Consider the following 20,588-nt stretch of genomic DNA (forward strand, 5'->3'; position numbering starts at 1 on the left):
GGTCGATACCGAGACCCACGCCACGTCACGCCGAGTGACGCTAATGAATATGCTAATATGCCCATCATCATTGTGTGCCGGGCCGAAATCGGTCAGCCGTAGCGCCTATAGCGCTTTGCTGAACAATGCGCATGGGTTGGGTCGGCAAATAATTTGTGATCGAAATTTTCCTTAGAGATGTTTCAAAGTGTAACACTAGTGTCCGCAATAACAGATTAGGCTGAAATTTGGAATCGCTTAGATGATATAAGTGTTCAACTCCTCGTGAAATAACAACTTCGGTAAATTCCTAGAATTTGTGATAATTACATACATTTGGGGAAGTTTTCGAACGATTTCTTCCAGACTTGAAGGTCAGCTTGGACAGTAACCAGTATTGACAAGAAGTTTAGAATTTCTTCTTCAGTTAGAATGTAACATTTCAATCATACCGAGCATATTTTCGGAGAAACACAACGTTCAAAAGGCCATGTTTTTTGGGTTCACGAATTTCAATGCTCTATTACTAACAGCGTCTTAGTACGTAATCGGATCAGCTTTCTCTGACAACAACTGACGCTTTGCCGTAGCAACCATATGGCTGCCATTGGTTGATACTGAGACCCACGCCAAAACAAAAAAGCTAATGAATATGCTAATCCACCATACTCTGTCAACCGTAGCGCCTATGGAGCTTTGCTGAGCTATGCAGGTCGGTTGTGTCAACAGAAAATCCTCGTCGAAATTTTCCATGCAAATGGTTCTAGTTTGTATACTAGCATTTACCACAACAGATTAAGCTGAAATTCGGAATATTCTTAGATGGTAAAAGTGTTGAACTACTCGTGAAATAACAACTAGGACAAATTCCTAGAAATTGAGGTTAATATATGCATTTGGGGAAGTTTTCGAACGATTTCTTCCAGACTTGAAGGTCAGCTATACCAGTAACCAGTATTGAGGTTTCGGCATCGATGACCGAGATTTTGTTTTCACTGACATGAAGTTTAGAATGTCGTCTTCCGTAATAATTTAACATTTCAATCACACTGAGCATATTTCTGAGAAACATAACGCTCAAAAGGCCACGTTTTTTGGGGGGGCGCATGGATTTTACTGCTCTATTATAGCGTCTAATCGGATTAGCTTTGCCTAACAATGCCAGAAGATACGCCCTAGCAACCACATCGTCACCGTTTTCACGAAGAGCCACATAATATGTCAAACATTACAATTTTTCGATTTTGATTTTTTTCAATATGTCGCATTTAAACAATGTACTTAACCATTTTGACATGTTTCTGTAAGCAAAACATCATTAATTTTTATATTTACATTAATGTTGCAAGGGGCAGAAATCTCGATATATGCGTTTTGCATTTTTACGCAGAGCCATATACATTTTGGCCCTTTGAACGCGTACAAAACCCATTGCACGGAAATACGTAAAAGTAGGTCAAATGAGATTTGCGTTTTCACGAAAGAGCCACATATCTTTGTTACATTTTCAGCTGCGCGCGCGTACTCACGTGAACCTATGGAAATACACGTTGAACAGAAATGGCCAAAGTGTCGGAAACCTAAATTTGTGTTTTCACGAAGAGCCACATATCTTTACTAAGTAGTTTTTACCAATTAACTAATGTATTAAGTCTAATTACTGGGTTCATGTAAAAATTCAGCTCTAGTAGAATCGTTTGATGGTTTCCTTGATGCACAAAGTTGTTGCAAAGTGGTATTTTTTGCAGTTTTAAAATATGAGAAACTTCTTTTGCGATTATCTTGAACACGCTTTTTCTTCAAAGTCGACATTATGTGGCTCTTCGTGAAAACGAAGACGACATGACTGTTTCAATACAAAATAACTCAAAAATGGATGGCAAATAATATCATCGATTTAAGAGGAGTCGAAAAATGCACAAAATATGTTCACCGGTAACATTCGTTTCATGGGCCCTTTCAGTAGGCCTGTTATATTTTGGTAGTAATACTTATTCCAAAACGCTCTAATCATTTAGACATGTATGTAGATCACAGGCTTCGGCAGTGGTGTATCTAAGGGAAAAGTGCACACACGTCCCACTAGAGGCATGTGACTGACCAACTGACAGACAGACTGACCGCCTAACTGACTGACCGACTGACTCCCCGACTGACTCCCCGACTGACTCCCCGACTCTCTCTCACTGACCGACTCTCTCACTGACTGACTCCTCGTCAACTTGTGATTCGTTGTTGTTTAAGTTCATGACAGTAAGCTAATGAGCACATTTTTCTCACAAATCGTAGAAACTTCAATGTTACAGTAGACTTGACTCAAGTTGGAATTGCTATAAGTCGGTATCTTAACAAAAGTAGCAAAAAATCACTTAGTTTACGTCTTTACAGATGCCCGACAAGGTACACTTCAGCGCGCGTTCCACTTCAGTGCCGTATAACAATGCGCATTACACGTACATGTGTGTGCATGTATTGCAGAGCATGTGCATACATGTGGTGCAAACGTTAGCAATGGGTTGCTGCATCACTTGAAAATAACATGTACATGTACGTTTTTTAACATGATGGTCCGGATTCGACGCATGAGGGCGTGCGTTATGTACTGTAATATGCGATATGCGCTGAGTGGATTTAGTAAATAGGCACAGACCGAGCGCAATCCAGACTTGGCCAAGTCTATATGTCACAGCTATTCCAGCATCAAAATTGTCAATTTTCTTTTGGATATTTTCTGCAGTAAATGTTCTTGTCTTTGGTGGTTCGTTGCTGTCACAGTAAATGACAGTAAGCCAATGAGCAAAAGTTTCTCACAAATGTTTTCAGTGAGCAAAGTTTTGGGTTCCCAATTTGAATAGAAAACCCCTAAATTGAACAGTGTCTTCCTGAATTTACATCACAGTACAGCGCCCTTATTTGTCAGGAAAAGCATGGGAAATTTTAAATGCTAAAATAAAATTGCACTTCTCTATAAAAAATAAATCCAAAAAAGGATGGTAAATAGTTTCATGCATTTAAGAGGAGTAGAAAAATGCACAAAATATGTTCACCGGTAACATTTTATGGACCCTTTCAGTAGGCCTATTATTTTTTTGGATAGAAATACTTATACCAAAACAATGTAATCATTTGGACATGTATGTAGATCACGGGCTTCGGCAGTGGTGTATCTAAGGGAAAAGTGCACACACGTCCCACTAGAGGCATGTGCCTTACGCGCGTTCCTCACCAGATCAGAATTCAGAGGAGGTTAAAAGAAGGGTGTTCTTTATTAATTGGCAATAAAAACCTTGAGTTTCCCACTCCAGTAAAGTGTCTCACGCAAATTGGACCCCAGTCACTTCACTGCCATACATTTGTTCAATCCCCCGTCAAAGTTTTAGTTTTTCTGTTTCTTCATCGGTTACGACCCAAAGCCATTTCCAGCTGATTTAGCAGCAACACGCTTCTGTTAATCACATTTCTGTTGCAGTTGCTGGCATACATTAGACCGGCCACGAAAAGCGAAAGAAACCATATTTTCATCATCGCGTATAAGTTTGGTATCAGGGAGAAAATGTATATTTCTTCGAAGCATTTTGTAAAATCAAAGATGTACTTTACTCTATATCCGATTTTCACCCAGCGAAAACTGATTTTGATCGCTGTTTTCAATCATAGACATTGTTAAGATATTCCATCTTGAAAAAAAATAAAAAAATCGAAGGACGAAATAGGACCATGCTTAGTTATGGAATAAACACTTAACAAATTTCAAACTCTGTCGGCTTGACTGTAATTTAGTTAGTGCAGGGATGACTGTTCTCCGCCCCTATTAACCTTTATAGAGTTCGGAACGGGGAATCAGTCTGCTTGCAAGGCGGATCTCTTTGCAAGTGCAAACTCCGAACGAGGAACAAAAAGTGATTTTCATTAAAATAGGCCAACATAATTCTTACAATTTTGAAAAGTGTATGGAGAGAGTATATTTCCAAAGTAAACTCCGAGATTTTAATTAATATAATACAAGCAAGAAAAACGACAAAAAGGTATAGAAAAGTCCATACCCGTACCCCCCCCCCCCCCCCGTCATTTTCAACACCTGCGCAATTCTAGGGAATTTCTTCATCATCCAAGTATCCGTCAGAACTCTTTGATGCAAGACGCGCATTAGGGTGCAATTCCAATATCACTTTCTATACTTAATCTTTCATCGATCATGAACCCGTTATAAGCAAGGTCATTATTGGTTACAAGCATTATTTCAAATTACCATACGTAATCCTTGCCAGTGTTTTTCCTGGCATGGAAGCTTATGAAAGCCAGTGCCCTTGAACACTTCGTTCGCATACCTGTAATAATTGCTGGCAGGAAGATCAGTAGAAATGTACTCACTACTACGGTAGCCTTGACACTGCCGGGAAGAGACCCAGGGCCGACCTTGCAAACCCTGGATGCGCCAGCTAGAAGTTGGCCACAAGACACGAGCGCAACAGCTGTGGCAGTCTGCATCTGATCGCTCGGTACGTCCGGGCGGCCCCCCAAACCCATGATGGATTGGGAGAAAGACGATGACCGAAACCCGACACAAAAAATTGTTAATGTGGATTATTGGTGGGCCTCGAAGGCAAGCATACAGTCCTCTTTGCACACTGACTGACTGACTCCCCCCCCCCCCCCCCAACTGACTGACTGACTGACCAACTGACAGACAGACTGACCGCCTGTCTTACTGACTGACTGACTCCCCGACTCCCCAACTGACTGACTGACTGACTCCCCGACTCCCCGACTCTCTCTCACTGACCGACTCTTTCACTGACTGACTCCTCGTCAACTTGTGATTCGTTGTTGTTTGAGTTCATGACAGTAAGCTAATGAGCACATTTTTTCTCACAAATCGTAGAAACTTCAATGTTACAGTAGACTTGACTCAAGTTGGAATTGCTTTAAGTCGGTATCTTAACAAAAGTAGCAAAAATCACTTAGTTTACGTCTTTCCAGATGCCCGACAAGGTACACTTCAGCGCGCGTTCCACTTCAGTGCCGTATAACAATGCGCATTACACGTACAGTACATGTGTGTGCATGTATTGCAGAGCATGTGCATACATGTGGTGCTAAAGTTAGCAATGGGTTGCTGCATCACTTGAAAATAACATGTACATGTACGTTTTTTAACATGATGGTCCGGATTCGACGCATGAGGGCGTGTGTTATGTACTGTAATATGCGATATGCGCTGTGAGTGGATTTAGTATATAGGCACAGACCGAGCGCAACCCAGACTTGGCCAAGTCTATATGTCACAGCTATTCCAGCACCAAAATTGTCAATTTTCTTTTGGATATTTTCTGCAGTAAATGTTCTTGTCTTTGGTGGTTCGTTGCTGTCTCAGTAAATGACAGTAAGCCAATGAGCAAAAGTTTCTCACAAATGTTTTCAGTGAGCAAAGTTTTGGGTTCCCAATTTGAATAGAAAACCCCTAAATTGAACAGTGTCTTCCTGAATTAACATCACAGTACAGCGCCCTTATTTGTCAGGAAAAGCATGGGGAATTTTAAATGCTAAAATAAAATTGCACTTCTCAATAAAATATCAATCCAAAAATGGATGGCAAATAGTTTCATGCATTTAAGAGGAGTAGAAAAATGCACAAAATATGTTCCCGGTAACATTTCATGGACCCTTTCAGTAGGCCTATTATTTTTTTGGATAGAAATACTTATACCAAAACAATGTAATTATTTGGACATGTATGTAGATCACGGGCTTCGGCAGTGGTGTATCTAAGGGAAAAGTGCACACACGTCCCACTAGAGGCATGTGCCTTTACGTGCGTTCCTCACCAGCTCAGAATTCAGAGGAGGTTAAAAGAAGGGTGTTCTTTATTAATTGGCAAAAAAAACCTTGAGTTTCCCACTCCAGTAAAGTGTCTCATAAATATTGGACCCCAGTCACTTCACTGCCATACATTTTTTCAATCCCCCTGTCAAAGTTTTAGTTTTTCTGTTTCTTCATCGGTTACGACCCGAAGCCATTTCCAGCTGATTTAGCAGCAACACGCTTCTGTTAATCACATTTCTGTTGGAGTTGCTGGCATGCTCTAGACCGGCCACGAAAGGCGAAAGAAACCATATTTTCTTCATCGCGTATAAGTTTGGTATCCAGGAGAAAATGTATATTTCTTCGAAGCATTTTGTAAAATCAAAGATGTACTTTACTCTATATCCGATTTTCACCCAGCGAAAACTGATTTTGATCGCTGTTTTCAATCATAGACATTGTTAAGATATTCCATCTTGAAAAAAAAAAAGAAATCGAAGGAAGAAATAGGACCATGCTTAGTTATGGAATAAACACTTAACAAATTTCAAACTCTGTCGGCTTGACTGTAATTTAGTTAGTGCAGGGATGACTGTTCTCCGCCCCTATTAACCTTTATAGAGTTCGGAACGGGGAATCAGTCTGCTGGCAAGGCGGATCTCTTTGCAAGTGCAAACTCCGAACGAGGAACAAAAAGTGATTTTCATTAAAATAGGCCAACATAATACTTCCAATTTTGAAAAGTGTATGGAGAGAGTTTATTTCCAACGTAAACTCCGAGATTTTAATTAATATAATACAAGCGAGAATACGGACAAAAAGGTATAGAGAAGTCAATACCCGTACCCCCCCCCGTCATTTTCAACACCTGCACAATTCTAGGGAATTTCTTCATCATCCAAGTATCCGTCAGAACTCTTTGATGCAACACGCGCATTAGGGTGCGATTCCAATATCACTATCTATACTTAATCTTTCATCGATCATGAACCCGTTATAAGCAAGGCCATTATTGATTACAAGCATTATTTCAAAGTACCATACGTAATCCTTGCCAGTGTTTTTCCTGGCATGAAAGCTTATGAAAGCCAGTGCCCTTAATGAAAGCCAGTGCCGTTGAACACTTCGTTCGCATACCTGTAATAATTGCTGGCAGGAAGATCAGTAGAAATGTACTCACTACTACGGTAGCCCTGACACTGCCTGGAAGAGACCCAGGGCCGACCTTGCAAACCCTGGATGCGCCAGCTAGAAGTAGGCCACACGACACGAGCGCAACAGCTGTGGCAGTCTGCATCTGATCGCTTGGTCTGGGCGGCTCATAGTCCCCCATCATAGATTATAGCAGAATGATAATGATGATGACGGTAGCCCGACAACAAATATTATTGCTGGGCCTAGGGCCAGCATACAATCATCTCTGCTGACTGACCGACTGACTCCCCCGACTGACTGACTGACTCCCCGACTGACACCCCGACTCCCCACTGACTCCCCGACTGACCGACTGATTGACTGACTGACGGACTGACTGACTGACCGACCAACTCCCCGACTGACCGACTCCCCGATTGACTCCCCGACTACCCCCCGACTGACTGACTGACTCCCCGAATGACTCCCCGACTCCCGGACTGACTCCCCGACTCCCCAACTGACCGACTGACCGACCGACCGACCAACAGACTGACTGACTGACTGACCGACTCCCCGACTGACTGACCGACTGACCGACTCCCCGACTGACTGACTGACTGACTGACTGACTGTCACTTGTTAATTACACTTCCTTAAGACTCACCTTGGCCAAACATTTTGACTCAGACGACCACCTAGACCTTTTAAACCAAATGGATCAGGGACCCGCTTTCCGAGCATTGTTTCTGAAAACCGTCAGGAACGCCAAGTGAACGTTGCTCTCAAATTTTCTCGGATTAGAAAATCATTTTCAAAGAATATCACTCATCGACCAGCTATAAATGATTATGAACCGCTCAAAATCAGTTTCATACTGGGTGCATGGCCTGCCATCCCTTGCATTGCTTCACTCTCCAAAACACTTCAATATTTGCAAAAATAGGCCTGTATTTTGGCCGCGCATATTTTGTATATCATAATAATCATCGAATAATCTCAACAAAAAATGCTTTTCTTTTAATTAAAGGTGATTTTCTTATGTTTATGTTCACAGATACTGATGAGTCAGAGGCTGATCTGAAGTTTTGACCGACAGTATTTATTTGTTTCTGGTGGTGGGATTCATGTTACTCTCTTTATCGAACAATTTAAAAGTGTTGTTTTCCACAAAAATATCAGATATGTCCCTCACAATTTCGGCTATAGAAGACAATTAAAAACGCGTAACTGACTGGATGTAACAACAGTGGGCATAAAAATTATATTCTCAACAGGATATGAATTTCATGGAATGAAACAAAACACTTCACGTTACACAATTATACCTGAAATGCTGATAAAAAAATATCCAAACCAAAAAACCTTTAGGTAAACAACATCCCTATGCTATAGGAGTCCAAAATTTGAACAAGTTATTTGTCAAGATATATTTGATTTCCGCTTTAAATTGTTTTCAAAATACAATGCATGAGCTCAGCAATGAATAAAATTGATCGAAAAACGTATAAGTTGGGTTGGATGTTGCTTCTTGAGTATGCGACTCATCTATCGATAGCTAGTTAATATGTATGTAGAAGTGACATGTAAAAGATGTTATTTTTCACTTCTCATGCAGACACAACTTCTGCGCTAATCATCTAAGCCAATCCAGTATGCTATCTTTCAAAGTTTCAAAGTTGTAGGCAGTAAAATGACAATCCCATTTAGGTGAAGGGCCCATACAGTATAGAGATAATTTCTCAGACGGATTTCTCTTACGCCACAAATACGTTTCCCCACCGCCACCCCACCCCCACCCCTACCCCCTCCTACTTTCGGGAAAAATCCTGATATCGCCCATGTTGAAAGCTTGTTGGAAAGGGACGACCTTAGATAACGGTCATGTCCGAATAGGCCTATCATCAACGTATATGCCTATCATTAATATTCATCTCGAGCTTCAATCCTAATGCTTAGGCCTTCTTTATTGGCGACATGTTGCTTTGTCATTGTCATTCTAAGGTTTTAACAAAGATTTGGTGAGAAATAGTTATTATACAACTTAAAGATGCATATACTCCGTGCTCTTCAAAAAAAGCTCTTTGTTCTCCAAACAAATTTTCAATTGGTTTGTTTTGTTTCACGTGCAAACTACTATTTTCCGAGCATTTGCAGAACACCCCCTCAACTCCAAAACCACCTACTAGAAATCAATGGCTACGCAGTCAAAGGAGATTACAAAAAAAAACCTGAGGGTACACCCGGGATACGGCTTAATAGTGTCACTTTCAGGCCCGGGCCAAAGATGCACTGCCGTATTTCTTCAATTCCCCAATTCCATGGCTGTCAGAACTCTCTAATATAGCAGATTTTGAGTGTATAACTTGTATTCATGAGCTCGGCGGACGGATTTTTGGCCTATTAGGGTGGACCCCTAAGTCCAATGTAGGGGATACGGAGTAGGAGCGAGTCGGTGAGGACCGAAACGAGGGAGTTGTTTGGGCCCAATTGCATCCAAAATGCTCTGAATTGTGAAGCCAAAATTCCGGGCCAGTGGTGCATTACTATATTTCTTAAATTCATCAATTCGCTGGCTCTATAAGAACTCTTTAGTATAGAATAATTCGAGTGTATAACATTATTGATGAGCTAGCTCGGCGGACGGATTTTTCCTGTTTGCTGGGGTGGATCCTCAGTACTAACTGTGTATGCCCTAACGAAGAGCGCCACCTATTGTTCGATAGTGTCCAAGATCATCATCGCTCCTAATAGTCAGATGATGTTAACCCTAAAAGGGACGGGGCAGAATCCGCCCCCCCCCCAACTTTTTCCGCGATAGCTTTGAAAAAAAAATGTCCGGCGCTACGTGCCGTGAAAACTGAATTTCCCCATATACGTTGTGTACACAGAGCAGAATTACCATTCGTAAATATGAATAATTAATTAGCCATAATTCCAAAACCCTTTGACCTATAGTCACGAAATGTCTTGGGTATGTTCATGATGAGTTGCTCTATGCATGTACCGAGTTTAAAAAATGTTCGTCACTCGATGGCCGAGATCTTAGGGGGAGCGGAATCCGCCCCCTCCCCGGCTGAGAGATGGTCAAAATAACCCGGCCCTTTTAGGGTTAAGACCCCCACCCCCGTGCCACGAAAAGTCTGCTTGGTTCCCCGTGGACAAACTTCTGCATGTGTACCCACTGGACAACTTTGGTGAGAAGCTACTGTTAGGCCCAAAAAAGTCTCCGGTTTCTGGTATGGAGCTTGCCCCAAAAGTGGTGCGGCGACGCGGCTGTATTTTTTTCTCTTACTTTTTTTTCTTCAAATGTCAGCTGATGTTGCAGATGGCGCTTCGATCCCCTTAAAACTCTCAAAAAATGTCCTTCACGGTGGAGCTTCAGGTGACCTCACAAGGCCATAAGGCTTGATAATTCTGCATCCACTTACGATCTCAACCGCGCACGAACGTTCTTCAGTAAATTTGGATAGTCAAGAGAAAAATCAGAGAAAATGGTATTTACGTATGCCCATAGAGCGACATCGACATCGTGCAAGACACCGTGTGCTGCCTGGCTGGTCATTAGTCTGCACCCTTACATAATATTGCGCTTATTAAAAAGCGTTTCAGGTTCCAGATACACGACCACCGCCCCTCAGTCTGGCTTCCAGATGCACAATTACAAAATTAAAACACCCGTCTCCTTAATGGTGCCCGACTAAATTTAGTTCAAAATATATGGGAGCCCAGAGAGGCCCATAAAGCTTATACTCGATCGTAACCCCATCTAAAAACACGTTAGAATTGTGCAGCAGCAAGATTCCAGTCAAACCAGTGAGTTTGGCGGTTTTGAGACACCATCTTACATTGAAAAAAAAAATAGTTGATTTTGCAGACGCGCATGGCTACGGCATGGCTATGGAAACCGGAGACTTTTTTTTGGCCTTATGCCAATAAAAGAAAATATATACCATCTGTCTTGAGGAATTTCATCCCTATTTTACCTCACACCAGGGCAATATATCATTCATTGTCTCTTTCATCAGTGTACAATTACATTCCATATTTCATCATGAAGGATAAAATGACATGCAAGTCAGTTGTGATAGCCCAGAAATGGACACGTTATTAGTTTTACCAGTATTATGAAACTTATTCGATCCATCGTGAACTTGGCGCCACCCCTCCCCTCCCCCCCCCCAGTCAGGCCATAGGTGCACTTCATCCAAACTATACACGAGTCCTAAATGGAAACTGTCAAGGGTTCTTGGAGCTCCAATTGAAGCTGATTGCCAACGCAATGCATTAGTTCAGCAATGAATAAGAACATTGATCATCGATAGACACACCCGTTGTGTTATAATTTGCTTCTTGAGTATACAATCGAGGTTTTCTATACCATTTCATGAGCATCAGGCATGACTTAAGTCCAAATAAATGCGTTTCTACAGACTATCATAGGCTATAGAGCTAGTATCTATGGTGGCTTTAAAGGGACATCGCACATATATAGTGACGCCAATATTGACGCCAATATTCACGACATGGACTCCATGTCGCAAATATTGACGCCAGTATTCACGACATGGTCTCCAAGTCGCAAATGTTGACGTCAATATTGACGCCAATATTCACGACATGGTCTCCAAGTCGCAAATATTGACGACAATATTCACGACATGGCCTCCATGTCGCAAATATTGACGCTAATATTGACGCCAATATTTGCGACTACGGTCCATGTCGTGAATATTGGCGGCAATATTGGCGTCAATATATATTGGCGTCAATGTATATGTGTGACTTCCCTTTTAAAGCCACCTAAAGTATCACATCCTTGACATATATAGGTGATCATTCAGAAAAGTGGCAACAGTTTATTTCAAAGGTCAATTGTGTAATATTCATGTATATGGTTAAACATAAGAATAAATTGTTCTTATCGTTCACGCAAAATGTCGAATATTGACCCGGCGTACTGCACTGGCAAATCTTCTTTTTTTTTTCTTTTTTTTAGTGACGGTGCGTATATGAAAGTGCGCTCTTGCTCGGATGTATGCGTGGAACATTACTGACCATCATTATCACAAAACAATTCGTTTGATTCAGTTAAAACTTTGTGTATACACTTAACATCAATGTATCTTCTATAGTACTATGCCAACATAATTGCAAATACATCGGTCATTGGACCCCACTACTCAAGACCATTTTGGTTATATCGCGCATGCTCACTGAAACATTAGTGACAAGCCAAGTCAAGGGTTATGGCCCATTAAATGGTAACAGATATTTTCTTCACTGGGGTTTTCACGGGGGCACTATATTTGAATATGAAACTGAATATGACAACAAAATGGTTGCTTTGGTGATATATTACGTTGTCATTGCCATTACAATGTATACGTTTTGTTTTCACTACTTTTAACAGCTAGCGTATTTAGGGCATATATGGCACCATAGCCCCCAAGAAGTATAGCACATATACGTTTGTCTGTACGGGCGTAGCTAGACGTGGCTGTGCTGCCGTACGTGTGGGTGCGTGCGTGTACAAACACTGCCTTGTGGGGTACCGGAACTATGGGAGGTACCCCACAAGGAATGCCCACCGACTTCCCAAGTTTTTCAAGAAATAGATATATGGATTTTACTCAAAAACTAGGAATTTCGAAGGTGGGTTGATCTGTCGCAAATGGTAGAGTTTTAGAAAAGGGATATTAAGTCCGCATTTCAGCCCAGGAAATTAACTATGGTTAAATAAGAGCATTTTGACACAAGTGTGCGACGTTGCAAAATTTTAGTACACTAGAACAAAGGAAGTACCCCACTTCTATGCCTATGTAAGCGTGTGTGTGGGTGCGTGTGTAAACACCGGCAATCGTGGACGTAGGACAAAAGAATGTGGGCGCAAACAATACGTCCACGATTGACCGAACGTCCATGATCTCAAATCGTGTACAAAACCAATGAGAGCTGTCGCTATCCAGGGGGCAGGGGGACACTTCCCCCACCCCCACCCCCCTCCCCGGCGGATTTTTTGACACGTAATTTTTTCAACAATTATTTTAATAAAATGGTAAGAGAGTTCTGACATCAATCCACAAAATAAAACCCGCTCATACAACCATTACAACGCGCCTTGAAAATGGGCATATAATTTGCATTATGCATAATAATGAGTTTTTTAGGGAGGGCAAGTGTTCGGAGAAAAAAAATGTCTACATTTCGGTAATGGTAATCCCCCCACCTACACTTCCCCCCCCCCCCTGCGGCACGAAAAGTTTGAAGTCCGTTGACAAAATCCTGCATACGCCACTGTGGGCAACTTTGGTGAAAAGTTACTATACGCCCATGCATACCTCACGCCAGGGCAATATATCATTCATTGTTTCTTTTATCAGTTTGCAGTTTCATTCCATATTTCATTATCAAGGATAACATGACATGCAAGTCAGTTATGTGATAGCCCAGAATTGGACATATTATTAGTTTTACAAGTAGATGATACTTTTATCATAACATTTGAGCCATCGTTACTTTGGCTCCCCCCCCCCCCCCCCCCCCAGTCACGCCACTGTTCAGTGCCGCCTCGACTTATAAAAGCCGCGGATTCGTCCGCTTTCCAATATTCCGACCGTCGACAACTGAAAAGCCACATATATTTTTCCTCTTCCGAACCGACGTGGTCTCAAGAACAGCGTGATGTAAGTGTTATTCGATTTTTAAACACCTCTTACTTTAGGCCAAAAAAAATATTCGGTCTCTGGTCAGATCAAAGTTCCTGAATTGACGCGGGGACTTCGGCTTTTTTTTTCTTCTTCAAGCTTGGATTGTACAGACAAGGTGGGGTACTATGTTGCTTTTTTGGTGTCCTCGTGTACATTGGTGTCCTCCATAATTTGCCTTGGTGCTCTCGATCATTTGCCTTGGTGCAATTTCCCATTCCTTGGTGCTCTTTGGTAAAAAAAAATGAGGAGGTGCGGCAATTGAGGGCGCCGTTGGAGCTACCGCGGAACATTTTAGAAAAAAAAGAAAAAGATTGACGCGCATGATTAAAATCGACGCGCGCGCAGACCAGAGACCGACTTATTTTTTTTTTTGGCCTTAAGATGTGTTTTAAAAAGCAAACCATTGATTATGCATTATCATCGCCCAACGTAGCATTCTGGTGAGAAACCCAAGTTTGTTTGATGATCTACATTTCAGCAAATTGTCTGCTTAAAACAATCGTCTGTTGCAGTTCAGACCATCAGGTAGGGTAGATTTGATAGCATGGAACACTGTGCCATACCTTTCCTCCTTAGGTTTACATTAAAGTTATCATTACTTATATTGATAATTTCACAAATTTTCTTCGTTTCTTCACAATACTCGAATACACACACGACTTGCTTCCAGCTCTTCTTGGTTTCATACCACTCGTGTTTAAAAGAGAAGGTTTGGGCGAAATGTTTAGAACTTCCGATGCCTTCTCTTTTTGTATAGTGCCTGCGCTTTAATGTATTTTTTGTGATCTGTGGATATTGTGGCCAAACCATGCTGCTTAATCGTCTTGGTTTTTATTTCCTTTGACAATAGAGTCAAGATGAAGGCTTTTACCTGCTTGGTTCTTCTGGTGTGCCTGGGTGTCGTCTTCGGAGACGCAGCCATGGAAGGTAATTTGTAAAAACAAAACAAAACCGAAGAATATAGAATTGGCATTGGTGCAGCTAGATCGGGTCTTCTGTAATCACGGTATTGAAAGTAGAATGTTGCCTCCGTCATTCACAAGATAGCCTTTTCATTTTATTTCAGAGTCTCCACGGCAATTTGATGCGAAAACTGACGATCTTGAGTCCCGTCAAGGTAAGATACCGTTGCCGCCATTTTCGCTGGTCTTTGTTTCATTAAGCAGTTCCTGGCCATACTATTCCTTTTTTGAATGTTTTGTGAAATAACCGCGGGTTTTTCCAGGTGGTATGTTGTTGGTTTTGGTTCATTTATGCTTTTCGTAAAACTAGGTAGCGATGCTCATCACAGTAAAATCGCAGAATTGTTCCTGTTTTCAGCTTGCAGCTCTTTAGTTGAAATACTTCGAACTATAAGAAATGAAAAAAAAAGTGGCGTCAAGTTGCAACATTTTTCTCCGTCATGTTCCTTGATTTTTTTTTTTTTGGCTCAAAATTGAGGATTTGTCCACTTCTGGTTTTCAGTAGCAGGTATAAAGGTAGGCTTTCTGTAGCTGATGTGTTTAGGTGAATAATGAATAATTAGGATATTCATGGGGATTTATCGGACGAAAACGATGAAGAAAAAGCATGTCTGGAGATTATTATTATTATTATTATTTATTCGACCTCAACAGAACAGCAACAAGCAATCAAAACGGCACAAAATGTAAACAATTAAATGACAAAAGAACGAATAACCGAATACAACAAATAGCCAAAAGGGCAAAAACAGAACAAAATGAGCGGAGGGCAGCCAGACGAGCATGGAGAACGGATTCAGTGAAAAAAAAAGAAAAGGGGTGGGTATAAGAGGGTAAGATGATTGTGTCATGTCGCCCCCTGACCGAGTTGCCCCAGATTTTCTTTATTTATTAGCTTATTTTGCGTAGTTTTGTTTAGAGTGGCTATGGGCCCTAGACCTAACAAACTGGTATATAGCATCACACACAATTTTTACAAATCAAAGACTCACATTTAGTGTTTGTTTTTATTTTGAGGATTTAGGCCCCCTGAAATTGATTTCTTAATTTTTGTGCACATGCACATGCTCTCTCTTGAGACCTATTGAATTATTCCAGCTGGGTTTTGTTTTGGTATTGTTTTGTCTGCTGTTGGCTCAAAAATAAATTTAAAGCATTCTAGATTTCATGATTTGGGTCAGATCTTTCATAAAAGGAAAACAATTCTGGACCCAAAGCCAAACCAGATAGCCCATCAGACCGAAGTTTCACTTCTCGTTGACTGTTAGTGATACAAATTCTCTCTTGTCTTTATTTGTTATTATAGTGTTCAAATATTTCTTGCCATTGAATTGACTCGAGCTTAATTTTTGGGTTGACTCGACTCGACTTGACTACACACTGTGACTCGACTCGACTCGACCTTTTTGACCTAATGACTCGACTCGACTCGAGTCACTTCTTTAAAATGACTCGACTCGACTCGAGTCACAAAAATCAGTGACTCGTTACAACTCTGCGGACTTTAATTATTGAGATGACTGTTGTTTCCATTTCTCTTTTTTCCATTTTAGCGTGTGATCCGTGGAATCCACATAGTTGCCCTTTCCCCCTTGTTTGCAACCATCCTGGCTTCTGCGGTCGCCAATATGATTAAATACGCCGTCTGCATAAAGTGCGTCGATGGCCGCCAAAAAAACCAAACGGTAAGTGCATGCCTTCCACATAGTAATATCGTGATTTTGGTTGATCCCGAAAGCTCGGCCTACTTTCTATTTATCTTATTGACTATAAAGCCCGGCGCACACTTTCCCGATTTTACCGGTTTCCGGATCACCGCATCACCGGTAGACCTATATTGTTTTTCACCGGAGGTTAGACCACAACGTTACCCGCACACATGCCCGATTCCGTCCAAAAATCGGTCACATGATGACCAGTCACATGATGACAACCATGTGACTTCCTTCGTAAAATCTGATTGGTTAACATAAATATTGCGTCCTGTGAAATCGGATCCGGTGAAATCGGATGCGAACAAAATCATCCGGTCGCCCGATGTAGGGTCGGATCGGTCCAAATTTTTAGCGCACACCTCCGTACGATGACCCGAAGATCCGGTGAACCGGCAAAAACGGACAGATGTGCGCCGGGCTTAACTGGCTCACTGACTCGCTAACTGAATGTCACTTGTAGTTAAGCGTGCTTAAGACTCACCTTGGCCAAACAGTTTGACTTTAAGACGACCCCCATAAACCAAATGGATTACGGAACCTCTTTTTTAAGTCTTAAGTTTTCTAAATAAGAAAAACCTTGCTCGCCAACATGCTCTCAAATTTGCATTTGAAGATCGTTTTCACAGAATACCACTCATCGACCCAGGTGCGGATTCAGAGGGGGGTATATTAACCCTAAACCTAACCCTACCCCCCCCCCCCCCAACCACACACACACACACACACAGGCATAGAAGTGGGGTACTTCCTTTGTTCTCGTGTACTAAAATTTTGCAATGTCGCACACTAATGTCAAAATGCTCTTATTTTAACCAGAATTAATTTCCTGGGCTAAAATTCGGACTTAATATCCCTTTTCTAAAACTCTTCCATTCGCGACGGATCAACCCACCTTGGAAATTCCTAGTTTTTGAATAAAATCCATATATCTATTTCGTGAAAAACTTGTGGGGTACCAAAGTCGGTGGGTATTCCTTGTGGGGTACCTCCCATTGTTCCGGTACCCCATAAGGCAGTGTTTGTTCACGCACACACACCTATTGATTTTCGGAGGCCAAGTGTCCGGAGAATAAAACCTGACTACATTTCAGAATGTTTTGATGATGAAACCCCCCCCCCCCCCCCCCCCCCCCCCGCAGCGAAAATTCCTGGATCCGCCCCTGCGACCACAGTTTGGAATCAGTTTCACAGAGTATAAAAACCCTTAAAGATTTTAAAGTCGAAAAGAAAAGGTAAAACTAAGCCTGCATTTTGGCCAAGCAAAGTTGTGTAGGCCCTATACAGTGGCGTAGCACGGTCATTTTTATTGGGGTGGGGGTAATTTTTTTGAAAAGGGCACTTGCACATCCGAGCTGAAATGTAGACACTTTTTTTCCCCCAGACACTTGGCCTCCGTAAAATCAAATAGTGTGAGTTTGTCTTACATACGCAGTGTGGACTTCCGAACAAAAGACGTCCACATAATGTAGGTAGCACCGACGTTGTGTGGACTTGCCCACGTCCACACAGTGTTTCCCCATTTCTGGAAAACAGGTTTAGAGGCATTTTTGGGTTAGGTTTATCTGTAGCAGAATGAAGAGAAACACTAAAGGGAATCATAGAAAAAAAATTGGGTTGAAAGAGTTTTCACAGTTTGAGAAAAATGAGTTTTTTCACTGGTTTTTCTTAACTACACGAAAGCAATGGAGAGTCCACACTAGTCATGTGAAACAAGTATGTGTGTGTGTGTGTGTGTGTGTGGGGGGGGGGGGGGGGGGAGCTTGTACCATCTGTCGAAGGTGGCGCTGTTCAAAACCGACGATTATGCACACTAACGGACAATATATGGTGCTTCTAAAGGAGATACATGCGGGAATTTAACAAAAAAAGGCACCGCAACGGCCGATGGCACCAAAAAGGCAACCGCATACTTTTAAAAAGGGCACTTGTTAAAAAAAGGGCACTCTTTACAAAATATTGGGGGGGGGGGGGTAAGCGCGGGTGAAAAAAGGGCATTTGAATAGAAAAGGGCAGTCTTTAAAATTATTGGGGGGGGGGGGGTTAAATACCCCCTTACCCCCCGCTGGCCACGCCTATTCTATATCATAGTAATCATCTGATAATCAAAATAAAGCTTTATTTTTTACTTAATTTTTTTGTTAATAAAGGGTGATTTGTTATGTTTATGTTCACAGATACCGATGAGTCAGACGCTGATATGAAGCTTTGACCGACGGGATTTATTTGTTTCTGGTGGTGGGATGCATGTTAATCTATTAATGGAACAATTTCAGCTATGTCCCTCAACATTTCGGCTACAGAACAAAATAAGAACTCTTAACTAAAAGTTTTTACTGGATGTGAAAACTAGGTGTATACTCTCAGCAGGACATGAGTTCAATTGAATAAAAAGAAACACTATAAGTTTCACAATAATATCCGAAATGCCGCTAATGAAAACTATCCAGAAAATATACTCTTATAGATGAACAACATCCGTATTCCAAAATTTGAACATAATTGTATTATTTGTCCAGATTTCTTTATTTCTGCTTTTAATTTGATGTAGTAATACAATGCATGAACTCAGCAATGAATAAAATTATCGAAAGATTTACCCGTTGCGTTCGGTTTTGCTTCTTGAGTACGTTACCCTGCAGTGGCTAAAAGACGGAAATCAGCAGCGATCAATAGGCCTATTTCCCACGTTGCCAAATGTGTATTATATTTACCTAATAGGCCTTTCTTTTGTTTGTAAACATTGGCGCCATTTTGTATGGGCTGCCGTAAGTGCATAAATTGAAGCCGTGGTTGGCAACATATTTTTCCAAAAAAATCCTCATAACGCCTTCAACACATAGTAAAAAGGCATATGTAGAAATTATTTTGTAGCTTTGGTGAAAATGTTGTATTTTCAAGTATCAAATAATATTTTGGTGATCTGTAATAACTCTTCTTCATTTTTGCAGTGTTGGACCTTCCATAGTTTTGCAGGCCGTGGTTGGCAAAAATGCAGTTTGCCAACCAAGCGCAGAAAGGTCTATAAGTATTATTGTTGTGGCGTGTCCTCGATCAACGCCAGGCATGTTCAGAGTATCTCATGCTAATTCTGATTCTGGACGTGGTTAGGGAATGCTGAAGATCACAAGGGCAGCTTTTCAAACAGACATTCCTCAGAAATAATAGGACTCTGTCTACATGACGGCTTTGCCCCCCCCCGAACATCCACTTAGAAGTTGGAGAAGGGAGTAGCGTTAGTTTTGCTTAACAACACACAAAGTAACTCATACAAATAATAGAGGGAATCGTAGTGTTTTCTGTACAATTTTACTTTTTTAATTTCAATTGGCTTCTCATTTCATTTCTAACAGATTCAAATGTAAGCTACGTGGTGTTAATTATAAAATTTACAAAAGTAAAATTGTTATAAAAAAGGTAATGAAAACGAGAATATCAAAATGAGAAATTGCCTGGTGCCGTAGGAACCTCATTTATTTTTAAGGAAGAAATTATTTGGACAGTTGCTAAAAGCGGTTTAACAAATTTAATCGAACTGTGTAGCCTTTGTTAATTTTGATTTCGGTGCTAAACATTTTGTAATCAGGAACTGGAGATTAACTTGTCAGAATGACCAGAAAATTAACGTCTTAAATCCAACAAATGTGTAATACCTATTTACTAACAAATTATATTAGTATCCCAGTGTAAAGTAACAAAGGTGTTTAGATGATGCATGAGCGCGCGAGGTAAAATAATGTTTTCGATAGGCAATGAACAAAATTTTGTTAGCAGAATTTTATCAGTGCAACATTAGTGTGAAGATTTGTCTTCCTTTTTTATTTTGACTATAGTTTCGCTCAAAGGGACTTGTTACAGCAATATGCCCTCTCAAGTTTAGCGTCGTCAGAATACGGAATCCAACCAACTTGCTTCCCCGACATGAATTTGGTATTGAAACACCTCCCCACCCCGCACAGGGCAAGGCGCGCGTGTTCCTTCGTGGTCCACCCAGCCCCATTCGTCTTCCTCCATATATAAGTTATAGGCCGTCTCCAGCTGCTCGAGTGAGCAGAGCTTCATGCCACATCCATCGCAGCGTGTCCGGGCTGACACCAAGTCCGAGTAATACCCAGGGCTTAAGAAAAGTCTACTTCCTGCAGAAAGACAAAAACAAAAAAAAGAGGATATTGTTCTGAAGAGCCTTGCTTGTAGCTGTATATTAACCTGATATAAGAATAATCAGGACTGCAACAGTGAATGGGAAATTTGGATGAAATTAGGCCCTAAAAAACTTTGCTTCATTTTGC

The 20,588-nt window shown here is 41.3% G+C and overlaps 1 long non-coding RNA gene across 1 annotated transcript; it reads left to right on the plus strand.

Moving 5' to 3' along the window:
- Positions 1 to 13,521: 13,521 nt before the first annotated feature.
- On the plus strand, positions 13,522 to 18,898 carry LOC119738530. The gene is made up of 5 exons (XR_005272466.1): positions 13,522 to 13,601; positions 14,476 to 14,552; positions 14,692 to 14,742; positions 16,141 to 16,272; positions 18,477 to 18,898. It is a non-coding gene; the product is annotated as an uncharacterized LOC119738530 (long non-coding RNA).
- The last annotated feature ends 1,690 nt before the right edge of the window (positions 18,899 to 20,588 follow it).

This window comes from Patiria miniata, unplaced genomic scaffold, assembly GCF_015706575.1.
Source record: "Patiria miniata isolate m_02_andy unplaced genomic scaffold, ASM1570657v1 HiC_scaffold_3, whole genome shotgun sequence".
Taxonomy (NCBI): domain Eukaryota; kingdom Metazoa; phylum Echinodermata; class Asteroidea; order Valvatida; family Asterinidae; genus Patiria; species Patiria miniata.